This window comes from Melanostigma gelatinosum (assembly GCF_949748355.1).
Source record: "Melanostigma gelatinosum genome assembly, chromosome: 23".
NCBI classification, from domain to species: Eukaryota; Metazoa; Chordata; class Actinopteri; order Perciformes; family Zoarcidae; genus Melanostigma; species Melanostigma gelatinosum.
In genome coordinates, this window is record NC_136656.1 from 1,433,828 (window position 1) to 1,447,831 (window position 14,004).

The 14,004-nt window shown below is 42.3% G+C and overlaps 1 long non-coding RNA gene across 1 annotated transcript; it reads right to left on the reverse strand.

Moving 5' to 3' along the window:
- Positions 1-2,825: 2,825 nt before the first annotated feature.
- Positions 2,826-13,153, reverse strand: LOC306796437. The gene is made up of 5 exons (XR_013773054.1): positions 13,064-13,153; positions 4,719-4,839; positions 4,177-4,518; positions 3,305-3,586; positions 2,826-3,218 (listed from the first exon to the last, which is right to left on the reverse strand). It is a non-coding gene; the product is annotated as an uncharacterized lncRNA (long non-coding RNA).
- Positions 13,154-14,004: the final 851 nt, after the last annotated feature.

The window sequence follows — 14,004 nt, forward strand, 5'->3', positions numbered from 1 at the left end:
ACAAATTGGAGCGCAGTGTTGTTGCAAAATGACGAGAAGAGACGGCGAATTGAAGTTGCAACCCAGCGGGAAGTGTTTTAATAAGCACAAGCCAACATACGAGTTCAGCAAATCCAAACAAATCCAACGTATTACTTTTCACAGATTACTTTTATAGTCAAACTTCACCCCCCTTTAAGTCACTTTCCACCAATCAAACCAATGGGTTGAAGCACAAACAAAACACCTCTGGTCTCTTCACTATGTCATGCTCTCGTGACTTTGTTTGGGTCAAGATAACCTTTTCGCAGAACACACAATTCGTGTACGGGAAATGTTTGCACACACATTGGAGTGATGGATTACAATTTGTCTGACGTGCCTTAATCTCTTCCTAAGAATGTTTTTGATGAACCAAATTTGTTGAGTTCAATCCTTAGTTATGTTGGGAACTAAAGGAGCGTGTTTGGGTTATCAGCATTTAAAAAACTGAATTCTTGACATCAATAGAATTATTAATGTATGTAACAATTATTAATGATTATTAATAACAACGGGGCACCACCCTGCGAACAGGGACCAATAACCAAACGATAAAACTAAGTCTCATAATTAGTAGTCACTCATAATGTCAATCGTCTGCGTATGACGATACATTCAGTGACAGTGAAGGGTTAAGTTCGTACACAGGCTACTACATACAGTTTCATTACACATATATATATACAAGTAATCACAGACGACTGCTCCTTAAAGTATAACAGAGTTTATGAAATCAAAATAATAAATGATCAAATCAATTAATATTGCAACCAACAAACGTTATCATACAATTTTATATGCCTAAACTAAAGAATGAATAAAATGGATGAGGGTGTATGTCTGTGTGTGTGTGTGTGTGTGTGGGTGTGTGTGTAAAGGAGAGTCTTTAAGCTACAGCTAAAGACTACAAAGATGGCGGCGTCGAGTGACGTGATCTATCCTCGCTGCAGGGAGGACAGTTTAACTTCGGCTAAGACGGCGTGGTCCGTCCGTCTTTCCGGTAATCGTCGGAGAAGGAGGCAGGCTTCGTCGTGCTCCTTCGCCGGGTTGTGTGCACAAAAAGAAAAAGAAAAGCAAAAAGCGGAGAACGGATTGCTGAAGCGGATTCGTTATCGCGGGCTGAGTGGGCCTTTACTCAGCGTGGAACACTGTCGTTTCGACCAGCGAAATGGCTTTGTGACCTGACAGGGTTTGATGAGGGTTTGAGGGTTTGAGGGCCTCGGCTCCCTCGTGGCCTTCAGTTGCCAGCGTCGTGCTGGAGGTAGGAGGCTGGTGTGTCTTCATATGTCCAAGGACGGGTCCCAGGGCGAAGAGCGTTTGCGTGCCTCCTTCTATCCCGGAGGGATTGGTGGAAAAAGCAAGGAGGTGTGAGTTACAGACAGTTTTGTAGAACAGTGGTTGAACCACAGGGGTCCTGGGGTCTCTTGGCCCTCGGCCAATGAGATTGCAGCGGTGCATTCAGGTGACTTCAGGAACCATAGTTTTTTGGGGGGGTAATTCACACCCTAGTGTGAAATTCCTTCAGAGGAGGTTTGCTCTCATCAAACTACAAATCAGGATGAAACCTTTGCTTGAAAAAGGGAAGGCCTGATTCTCTTTGTCCACAGCACATGTTGAAGCCATATGGTCAGACCCCAACAGTTATATGATGATTTTCTTCAACACGAGCTCCTCCATCAATCAATTCATTTATTTGTTTCGTGAAAATCGTACAGGGTGAAGTTCTAACTTTTAAATGTATTTGTTTGGCCCCCAATCACACATTTGCCTCGGAGGGCTTTACAATGTACAACATCCTGTGTGGACCCTCACATCAGAAAACAGGGAGACACGGTCAAGTATGCAGGCTTCAGTTCAACAGAAAGACACCAAATGTGAAGATAGTATTCCCAAAGACTGAATGATCACACGGGTGGTGTGAAGGTTTTGTGTTTGAAGCCCCCTGCGATCATTGGATAAGCCCCGCCTCTTTACTCACTGCTGCGTGAATCTGCTATGCACAGAAAATGAAGTCAGAAATGAATCCGTAACTTGAGTTGCTGCAAGTTCAGTTAATTTTTTGTGAGTCATCAGTTGTAGAAATCACGAGTAATCACATTTTTTTCATCAAACACTGAAGAAGAGCAGCTTTCATTCCTGCAACAACACAGCAGGTGGTGCTCACATGTCAGACTTGTTTCTTTCTCTGGTTAAATGTAATAGAGTTAAGTTTACTCAGAGTACATGTTATCTAAGTACATGTGTATATGTAGTACTCATGTATTCTAGTACTTTTCCATCCCTGGAAAGGTGGTTGCCTGGTGGGTAGAGAAGCAAAATAAGGAAATACGAGCTTCACGTTTACGTTCTCATCCGATCAAAATGATTTCCAGGTAATACTGGTCACTAGATAAATCAATGAAATAAGACGCCATCCTTAAAAAACTTTGTTGTATCAGTGATTAATGAAAAGGGTTAGGGTACAGTCTTTTGTGTTTACTCACAATATTACAGTCGTACATTTCAGAGGCAGTATTCAGTCGATCGTACAAGTTGAAAGTACCTTCATAATCAGTATCACAACCAGCTTTATTAACCAGCTGTGTGGATAGAAAATACAAGGAATTAGACTTCAATTCATTATAAATATATACTGTGTAGAGAACAAATGATACGGACACAGTTAAACAAAGATATGAAGCTTATTAACTCTATTCAAACTCATAACAATGTGCTCTCTGAATAACAAAGACTGATGTTATCTCTGAAGACACAGAGAGCTATGATGTCTAAGCACGAGTTTGACGACATCCTCTAAGGTGCCTATAAAGAGAGTATATGTGCAGAATATACCTGCAGGTAACAAAAGAAAAACATTTTGTACATGTTATTGCATCATGTTTGACACACCATAATATCCATTCTACAATATGTATTTACAGTTTGTTATTATTAGACCTTACGTGGCAACGTGATGGAGTATAGAAACAGGTTACTTGGTTACAGTGGTGGAACTCTTTTCTAGCATGTAGGGAAGCCTATATGGCACTGCATCGTGTTTACTCCAATGAAAGGGAATGGAAGAAATAGTGACAGTATCTTGAAATGAAAAGCAGCAAAATGTTACCCTATTCTCCATTTATGTATTGTGAATCCAGCACCCAGAAGGACACCGAGTAAGCCTGGAGCCAAGATAACTTTCACCCACTGGGACAGGACTGTGAAGATATCAATTGAAATGACAAATTACACAACATCATTGCATTCATATTAAGCATATGATGCATGTATTAATAGATTCTACCTGGAACAGTGACGTGAGTCTCTCTGGTCTGGTTGGTGGTCCTCTGTTGGACTTTACAGGTGAAGCTGTTGCTGTGTCTCTTCTCCACAGTCACTCTGCTGCTGACAGTATAGAGGTGATCAGGACCTCTCACTGTCTCTGTAGGTCCAGCAGAGAGGAGGTTTCCCTCACCGTCCAGCCACAACACCTCAGGCTCTGGATACCAGCCTCTAGACTCACACTGTAACACCACTTTGCGGCTGGATGTGTATATTGGACTGATAGCAGGCGAGGAGACAGCCCCTATGAATAAAAGAGAGGAGGTATGACTTTGTTTGCAATAACACTTAGTCAAGGCGGCTGTAGGGTTAGGGTTGATGGTTGCTGATGTCTGTCTGATACAAGTTAATGTTATATGTGGCCTAGTTTCTTACACCCAGGAGACTGCAGTATGTGTCCTCCTGTGTGACTACTTGCCTTATGTCATCTACGTAACTGAAGAACAAATGTGATTTTAACCCAAACCGCCATCTTTTCTGAACCTAACCTAAGTGGCGCCATTGGTTCCTGACCGAGCGTCTGTAAACGGGTTGGCGAAAGGTCCTCGTTGGCAGATTTTGTACGGTTTGAAAGAGTAGCTGATTCCCCCTGATGTCAGTCTTTATGCTCAGCTTAGCTAACAGGCCACCTTCTCATCTAACTCGTATCAAGAAACCAAAGAAGTGTATTTCTCTGTTAAGTAAAAGATCTGAATGCTTCTTTCATCAATGACTTTTTCCTCGTGATGACTGGAATCAGCAGCTTCTAAATATTGTGTCCACGTTTGTCATTTTGGTTGATGTAGGGGCACATTTTATAGTAAATCTATATCGTATGAATCAAAGATTACTTACCAACGACGAGCATGATAAAAGCGGGTGGACCCAGTGAGGGAACGAGGCATCTGTACGTTCCCTCATCTGACACTCTCACTTTGGAGAGTTTCAGTGAAACGTCTGCGTGCTGCAGTTTGTTGATGAACACTGACGTTCTTCCTCTGAATGACGGCTGTTCGTGAGCTACGTATTCTTGACGGTTTGCCCTCACATGTACATACCCAGGGCTCAGGTCGGCTCTTGCCCACTCCAACCTCATGTCAGAAGCATTCATGGCAGGTTCCAGGCGGCACGGCAAAATGACGTCATCACCAACTGTGGCCAGTATTTGCTGAGATGGACCAATCACCTGAAGTTGACCTGAGGAGAAACAGAACTGTGGCTTAATTCCGGCACTCCCCACTTCCTTTTTACACTTCACGATAACATAAGCAGCTGAAACTCAGAATCTGTTGAGTATCAATCAATTTGGATGCAAATCTTTGAAGTTAAAAGTTGATTGGTGTCCTTTGGCTTCTAAAGCACAGAGTGGTTTTATTCACGTGTTGCACCACAGTTACCTCCGTGTGGCTGTGACAGGAGAAGGAAGAGAATCAGGCGACGAAAAAGCGGAACTGTGAAGTCACTGAAGGCCTGATTGAGCTGCATCAGCAGATTCAGCAGATTCAGCATCCCATAATCCTGAAAATGAACACAAAGTTGTGAAATGGAAGTCAATGATTATCCGGGTTGTGTTCATGATAGTTACAAAGATTTGCTTGAAAGTAAAGAAATCTTTTGACGCTATAAACATGAAGCTTAAGGTGTTGCTCTGCTTCTCGTCCGCTCGCAGTCTGGTTTGCCGTACTTTTAATTCACCATTGTGTGTTTTTCTCTTCACATGCTGTGTGATAATCTGTTGCAAGATGCAAAAACAGAACAATTTCTCTGTAAAAAAAACAAATCATGCATCTTCAGTGCTCAATGTGTTTCTGCATGCTGCAATCGTGGTTCGTTAAAAGGAAACCACAATAACTGCTAATTCCAGGAAGCAGCCGTCCTGTCACATGTTGTTTAAAGACCGAGCTGCCTAAGCTCAACTGTCGCACAAAAGAGTTGGCGCTAAATTCCATTTGAAGTTTAAATACTTTGTACTCAAAACCTTCGATGATGCGTTCCAGACATACAGATTTATGACAGAACAACAACAAATATGATACGATAATAACTTCTGTGTAAGTCCTTCACCGGCTGAGCAGTAAAATTCTTGTTATCCAAGATGCCAAATGTTGAGAAAATTAGCTTATATACAGCTTTAAGTAGCATTTAGCTTATATGCAGCTTTAATTAGCAACTAGCTTATATGTAGTTTTAATTAAACACTAGCTTACATTTGTAGTTCTAATAACCATTAGCTTATGCAGCTCTATTAACCACTTATACAGTGCTCACAACACAGCAAGGCCAGAGAGAAGCAGGTGAAAGGTTACTTATTTAACTGCGACACAAGGAACAGGACGCCATCCTTAGAGAAGATAAGAAAGAGACAATGAGACAGTGAGACAACGCCCCAAGCTGAGCCCGGCTCTTCATACACACTCTTTCTTAGGACCTCTCGCATGGAACTCCTCACTCACACTGATGGAAACCAACGCCTACTGGGAGGGGCCAAGGTGAATGGACATTCACGGCTTCCAACCAGGTGTCATAACGTACAAACGTGCCACGCCTGCATCTTTGACTTTGGCCAATGTGTAGCAAGGGGTGGACCCCCTATATTAAGATTCACGCTGATGTGTTCAAGCGTGTCTCATGGTGAATCTCTGCGAAGTTCATCCATTAGCACCCAAGCTTGTTTTTGATAGCTGGGCTGAATGACTCTGTTGATAAATAAATCTATTGCTTTGATTTAACTATACGCCTCTGAGAGCTTCTGTTTCATTCTTAAACCTGCTCTAAGTGTGAAAGACAGCTACAACATTTTTTTCACAACAATTTGGTGACCCCGACGTGATAGATATGATACGGAGCTTCAGGTTGGAATGTTAACAGACCTCTCCTTTTGATTCCAGATAACGGCGCATCTCTCCCCCTGAGGCTGGGAACCGATAATTGCCATCGGAGCGAGCTTGCAGTTCGGGAGACAGTCTGATTGTGCCGGCACATCTCAAGGTGAGCAGACGCCTATTTAACTGAATTCTGCATATTGTATTATAGACATGAACTAAATTAGATCCGACTGTCCGAACTGTAAGTATTGCGTAGTCATAAAAGTATTGTAAAGATTAAAAACACAGCAGCAGGGTTGTTCAGCCCAGCATTTGGGGTTTTTTGTACATATGCGTGCTTGTACATATGTGTGAATGACGAAGAAATTGTATAATATGACGGGGATATATGTATATGTTATTGATGTCATTGGTAAATTGTATTGAGAGAATTGACCGTGAAATATTCGTATCAAGACATCGAGTGTGTTACGTGTGGTGTAAAAACCAAGTTAACTCTGCTTAGAGTAACTCTTAGAAAGTTTCTGCACGGGAGCACAAGTTTTAAGTTAGCCGATGTATCATTGATAGCGGACCAAGAGAAAATTACCTTATTGAGATCATCAAATCTCCGGATCTAGATTTGTGTGCGGCGTTTAGTGGAAAACCATGATATCTCTGCTTAGAGTATCCTCGACGGAGTTTCTGGGCGAGAGCACAAAATTTACGTTAATTGATGTGTCGTTGATAACGGACGTTGTGTAATAAAGTAACCTAAAGCGAAAAGGACCCGCAGAGTCCTAGGTTACTTAAAAGTGTATTAAATTGTATTGTTTGATGTATTGCGTTGGTGGTGTGGTTGGTAGCACCGCGGACTTCCACGCGGAAGAGCCGTGATCGCGGCCCAGCCAAAGCAGATATTGTAAAATAGCGCTGTTTTCTTTTGTGTGCAAGAGAGGGAAAGAATCCTTTATACTTTGACTGATTGTTTGCTAAAAAGCATTTGTTTTTCATTTGTATCGTGGTCGAGAGGTCAGCGGTACACAGTCTGTTTGATGAGGTTGAGAAAAAGAAATTGCTGTTGGAATATAAAATAGTGTGTCTAAAAGAAAAAGAGCTGTTTTCTGCGCTTCTGACTGATTTATATTTAAAGAGACAGCCGTGTATGTTCTAATGTGTGTTCATTGTTTCACTGCATTTGTAAAGATATTAATTTCCTTCTAGACCGTACTGTGTTTGTTTGCTGAGAAGCAGTTTGCTTAGTTTGAGAAAAAGAGCTGTCCATCTCCTTTGAAGACAGCGCGCTTGTGACTTATTTAACTTCAGAAAATGGCAGTGCCTGTTTTAATTTGTGTTTATGATTTTACTTCAGAGAATGGCAGTGTACGTTTTGAGCTTGTGTTTATGCTTTGCCTTCAGAGACACAAGAGCATGTTTTAACTGTGTTTATTAGTTGCCTACAGAGAGCTAATGCTGAGGCGTACGTTTTAACTTTTGTTTATTTGTTTGACTGTATTTCTAAAGATATTCCTTTACCGTATTGGTGATCTGTGCGCATTTAAAAATGGCAGTGTGTTGCAATTTTGTTTGAATGAGAGTTGATGTTTGAAGCGTAAATATGAGAGAGAGAGAGCTGAGAGCTGAGAGCTGAAGCCGAGTTGATTTGTGGCAACATGTTCGTGCGTTGTTTCAAAGTTTGGTCAGTTGAGCAGAAAAAACACGCATTAGACACAGACGTTGCACTCACACACACACATAAATCACTAGAATATGCTGAGAGACAGCTGAGGGTTAATATAAGTGTCAGTTTTACTGGCGTAGTTAGATTTATTGGAAAATTGGGTTCCCCAGGGACTGTTAGCAAAGTCTAATGCGGAAACACAGCAGCCACTATATTCAGCCAGACAGATGCTAAAATTAGGAAGTCAGCAAATTTAAAAATGCTGTAACAAAGCATCCATTCATTTAGTCAGACAAACGCTGGTGGGAAAATAAGGGAGGATAGAGCATTCCTGATAAGAAAGAACAGTGCGGCCTTAGATTGTGTCCACGGCAAGGACAGAGAGAAGACAATTAAAAAGGTGGGGGCTTGGTGCACACTAGAGGCCTTATAAAACATTAAGTTACATCCATTGCATGTGTAATTAAAACATAGCATTTCACACCTAGCAGGGGTATATAGGGAGATTTGTAAATAACATATATTCATACACTGTTAAATAATATGCGTTATACTTGTAAAGCTATATTGCGGAGTTGTGAGGTCACTGTATGAAGGTTTAAAACGCCGAGAGGAGCACTCCGTCATCCTTTCGTACGACAGGAACAGATAACAGTAACCCTGAAAGTCACGCTTGCTAAAACCATCAGATTAGGTCAGAAAACTGCCATCTTAACGCAGGAACAGAGTGTTCTGCTTATCTATCCACACAGAGACTTCGAAATATGTTTAGAACATTACTGTTTTCGTCTTCTTCACCCTAAGTGTTAATAATAAAATAGATCATCATTTCACACACACACATTCCAGAGAAGGCAAGGTTGTGAACGAGGGCCAGTGTGAATTCAGAGAGCAAACATGTCAATTGAAGGCATAAGAGGAGGTTTGGCTCCCTCTGCTGGCACTTCACAACCTGGGAAGAAAAAACTGTGGCCACTCCAAGAACTGCAACAGGAACAGTGGATAGGAGCTTTGGCTCCATCGTGTGGACATTTGGGAATACTGATTTCAGACTTTCTATTGATTATTGCAGAGAGGGACATCATGGCTGCGAAATACACCTCTTGTCTGTGCAACTTGGAGAATGATGTCCAGGATCAGAGCAGGATGAATGGAAGAATCAAACATTGGCCGGTGGACCAACAAGCGTACAAAAGAATGATAAAGAGATGGAAAGATAAAGACATTTGGGATGGAGAACTGCTGAACTGTCCTCTCACTGAAGAGAATCTGCAACAAATAAGTGAAGAACACACTTATGATGAATACAGAGCTGCTGTGGAAAGAACAGATATGGAGCTCGAAGCACTAAAAGTGTCAATACAGCTGGCAAAGCTTGACGTGGCCCCAAAGCCTGCTAAAAAGAAAAAGAAACAGCACGGAAGAACTTTCTACTGCTACAACTGTGGAAAACCTGGTCACTATTCACGAGACTGCCGCACGCGTGGTCAACAACAATCAGGCTCACCACATGGAAGAAGAGGAAATTATCAGAGAGAGACAGGCAGTCAGCATCCAAGAAGCCAGAATCACGCTGAACAGCAATATCTTTCACATACCTGGCAACAACAGAGACACTGCTGCAACTATTAGCCACAATACCTGCGTCATATCCAGTCCAGATCCACATATTCCCTTAACAACCCACAGCCCACAGCCCACAGACAAAGCATCCTCCATCATGAAACACCTCAGCCCCTTTACTTTGAACACAAGAAACAGAAGATGTGTTCACCATTCTCACATAGACTCTGTCACATGCATCGGCACTTCAAGAATTGACTATTAACTCCCTTTTCCACCGAGATGTTTCTGAACAAAAAGAGGGATGTTAATGCAGTTTTGTATCAGAAAAAAGGGGGAGAAAGAGACTCATCAAAGAATCCTCCTAAGAGAAATACACATCAAAGAATCCTCCTAAGTAAATTCACGTTTGGAGCTGCAAGAAAATCGAAAAGAGAAGGAGCTGCATCAAAGAATCCTCCTAAGCGAAAAATTCACGTTCGGAGCTGCAAGAAAATCGAAAATTAAAAAAAGAATGCACAAAGAGCACATATTGTCTATGAAACAGGAGGAATCAATATGGCGTCATCACAACAACAAGGACCAGAATAGCTGCAGGAAACGACATGGCAGATGAAGCTGCTAAAGAAGAAGAGGATACAGACCAAAACAGATGGTTCTGAAAACAGCCATACAAGAACCAGAAATCACTGAAGAAACACTGATTGAGATACAGAAGAAGGCTGGACCATACGAATGGTCCGAATGGCAAAGGAAAGGAGCAACAAAAGGAGAAAGTGGACTTTGGAGATCCCATGATGGCAGAATTGTGTGTCTCACTGATATCAGAGGCACGCACGAAGGAAAGAAAGGAACATTGCAAAGAATGCAAGCACTGTGCCTCTTCTGCGACGAATGCACCACCTGTGGAGATCACAATGTGAAGAAACCGTACAAAACACCTATGGGCTCTTATCCTGTACCATCAGCCTGCTTCCAAGACATCAGCATGGACTTTACTCATCTTGGTAATGGTGGACAGATTCTCAAAGTGGGTGGAGGCAATCCCAACTAAAAGAGAAGACGCACAGACAGTAGTGAGGTGGCTGCAGACAGAGCTGATACTCCGATAATGGTTCACATTTCAGTAATAAGCATTTGCAGGAAGTAGATATGGATCAGTGTATCATTCACAGTCACAAGGACTGGTAGAGAGGGCAAATCAGACGCTAAAATCGAAAAATAGCGAAAACATGTGTAGCATCAAAGCTGACATGGGTTAAAATTTTACCATTAGCTCTAATGGCAGTGAGGAGCACAAAAGGAAATAAGACGCATCTTTCACCACATGAGTTAATGACAGGGAGGCAAATGCCTGGTCCTCCAAGAGACGGTAGTCATATACATAGATATACATAGATACATAGATGTACATATACATAGATGTGCAGCAAGTTGAAATGAAGGCATATGTGACTGCATTAATCATTCTCACGGAGGCTCTCTCCAAACAGGTCCAGCGAACCAGTGCAGCTGACCAGGAAAAGGTAAAAATCTCATCCGAGAGGGTGACTGGGTCAGGGTCAAAGTTCATAAGAAAAGTGGACTGACCCCAGGTGGACAGGGCCGTACGAAGTGAAGGAGGTTACTTCACACTCGGTCCAAGTCATAGGTAAAGCAGGAGCACCTTGGCACCACCTGTCACACTGTGCCCCAGCATCTGAGCCGTCCAGACCTCTAGCAGAGGTCCGAGGTAATCTGACGCAAAATGCATAATTTGTTTTGTAATTTGTAATTTGACTTTTCAGCAACCACCAACAGGTGATCCAATTAGCTACAGGACATGGAAACGACAATGTTTGGTTAAATTGAATTGTTGATAATGCTATAAAAAACAAAATGAGTGGCTGTATAGCTTGTGCTGCAGCTAGACCAGCTAGGTTCGCCGAACCAGCACCACTATATCCTGAATCTGACCCAACAGGATACGCATGCATGACAAATATGACTAAAATGGCTACTCCACCAAATTGCACTACTCTGGCATCCATATTTAAAGTACAAAACCTGACCCAACACAGACGCAGACATATCTTAGCAAAAAGAGCAGCTGAGTTCAGTCTGGACAAAGGTCCAACCTACATAGATGCTATCGGAGTGAACCAGAGGAGTGCCTAATCAATACAAATTGGTATATCAAATTGCAGCAGGTTTTGAGAGTGTCGCAAGTATTATTCCATGGATAACTGTGAATAAAAATGTTGATCGTATCAATTATGTGCATTACAATGTTCTTCGTTTGGCTAATCATACTAGGGATGCAATAGAGGGTCTGGCTGAGCAGCTGGCCCCAACTTCTTTGATTTCTATGCAAAACAAAATGGCTTTGGAGCTTTTGCTCAATGTTTGGAGATCTGTGTTGCACTAACATCCCCAACAATACTGCGCCGGACGGTTCAGTCACAAAAGCACTGAATAGTCTGAAGGCACTGTCAAAAAGAAATGCAGGAAGCATCAGGTGTGAATAATCCATTTGGAGATTGGATGGAAAACATGTTTGGAAAATGGAAGCACCTGATCTTGTCAATAGCAGTGTCAATGGGTGTGTTCATTGCAATACTGGTCTCATGTGGATGTTGTATAATACCCTGTATTCGTTCTTTGGTTGGCCGTCCTATCACCACTGCCCTCTCCAAGGAACCATTACCACCCCCTCCTTATGGAGCTTACCCAGTATGGGAAGAGCAGAACAGCCTGGTAGGGTCAGGTGAGGCAGAGCCAGACACCAGCGTGTGAACAGGGCAGGAAGGTAAAGAAAGTGACGTCCTTCAGACGTCAAGAGAGGGATTTGTTGAGAAAATTAGCTTATATACAGCTTTAAGTAGCATTTAGCTTATATGCAGCTTTAATTAGCAACTAGCTTATATGTAGTTTTAATTAAACACTAGCTTACATTTGTAGTTCTAATAACCATTAGCTTATGCAGCTCTATTAACCACTTATACAGTGCTCACAACACAGCAAGGCCAGAGAGAAGCAGGTGAAAGGTTACTTATTTAACTGCGACACAAGGAACAGGACGCCATCCTTAGAGAAGATAAGAAAGAGACAATGAGACAGTGAGACAACGCCCCAAGCTGAGCCCGGCTCTTCATACACACTCTTTCTTAGGACCTCTCGCATGGAACTCCTCACTCACACTGATGGAAACCAACGCCTACTGGGAGGGGCCAAGGTGAATGGACATTCACGGCTTCCAACCAGGTGTCATAACGTACAAACGTGCCACGCCTGCATCTTTGACTTTGGCCAATGTGTAGCAAGGGGTGGACCCCCTATATTAAGATTCACGCTGATGTGTTCAAGCGTGTCTCATGGTGAATCTCTGCGAAGTTCATCCATTAGCACCCAAGCTTGTTTTTGATAGCTGGGCTGAATGACTCTGTTGATAAATAAATCTATTGCTTTGATTTAACTATACGCCTCTGAGAGCTTCTGTTTCATTCTTAAACCTGCTCTAAGTGTGAAAGACAGCTACAACATTTTTTTCACAACACAAACCAGAACAACAAAACGCTGCATCGTGTTTTTACTCTCAGCTACAACATGAGATGCTGCGTCACAGTGAAAGTAACTTTACAACTTTACAAACATGATGGATTCAATTAATTTCCAACACTCAAATAATCTCCAGGTTGTTTTTAAAGCCACGTACCTTCCCAGCTACCTGCTTGGTTCCAATCTTTCCCTTACTGTTGAGTGTGAAGACGCAGCTACTTCTAGTTCAAGTCCTGCTTGTTGCTGCGTGAGCTACTTCCTTGTTATCAGTGACTTCCTCCTTCATTTATCACGTGCAGTATGTCTCATGTAGGCGGTGCTCAAGTAAATGACTGTAATGAAGGTGTTTAGTGCTTTCAAGCCAAACTGCCTCTGCTCCCTGCACCATGACAGAATGACCCGACCGGACCTGGACCCAGCAGACTCAGAATCAGAGACGGTTTATTGCCAAGTACGCTTGCACATACAAGGAATTTGGCTGATTGGTGCGCGACTATAAACAAAGGGCAATAGTGCAGGACGTCATTTAAAAATTACAAATACAAGAATTTACTGTAGCATAATGATTAACAGACAAGTTTAGAGGCTCATTAGAAGATGAAGTGTTTGATTTGTCTCATTCTGCATCGATTATATTTTGAGTCTCTAAAAGCGTTTCATGGTGCGCAGGTTCTGCAAACACACAGAGAATATCATAAATCGATCCTCATCTATTGTGATGATGTGCTGGTGATGACTAACACATATTTCTGTTGATTCCATGAAATGCCACACCGTTAATCGTAAACTATTGTCAATACACAGTGAGGACGAGTTGTACAAGCTGTTTGGTTTGGTTTTACACCTCAGGAGTTTGGATCGGAGCCAAGAGATCAGGGGGAAGCAGTGAACGCCTCAGTGTGATCAGAGGGAGGAGAGAGCCTGATGGATGATACATAGAGGAGAACATGTCACATGTCATCACTGATCCTCACCTCTGTGTTCTTCAGGAAGGGTTCAAACACTGATGGATCTGAATTCAATCACAGTGAACGGTACTTGGGTAGCCAGACAATTTTGATGGACAAGACGACTGCATCGAGTTGAACCATACAGGTG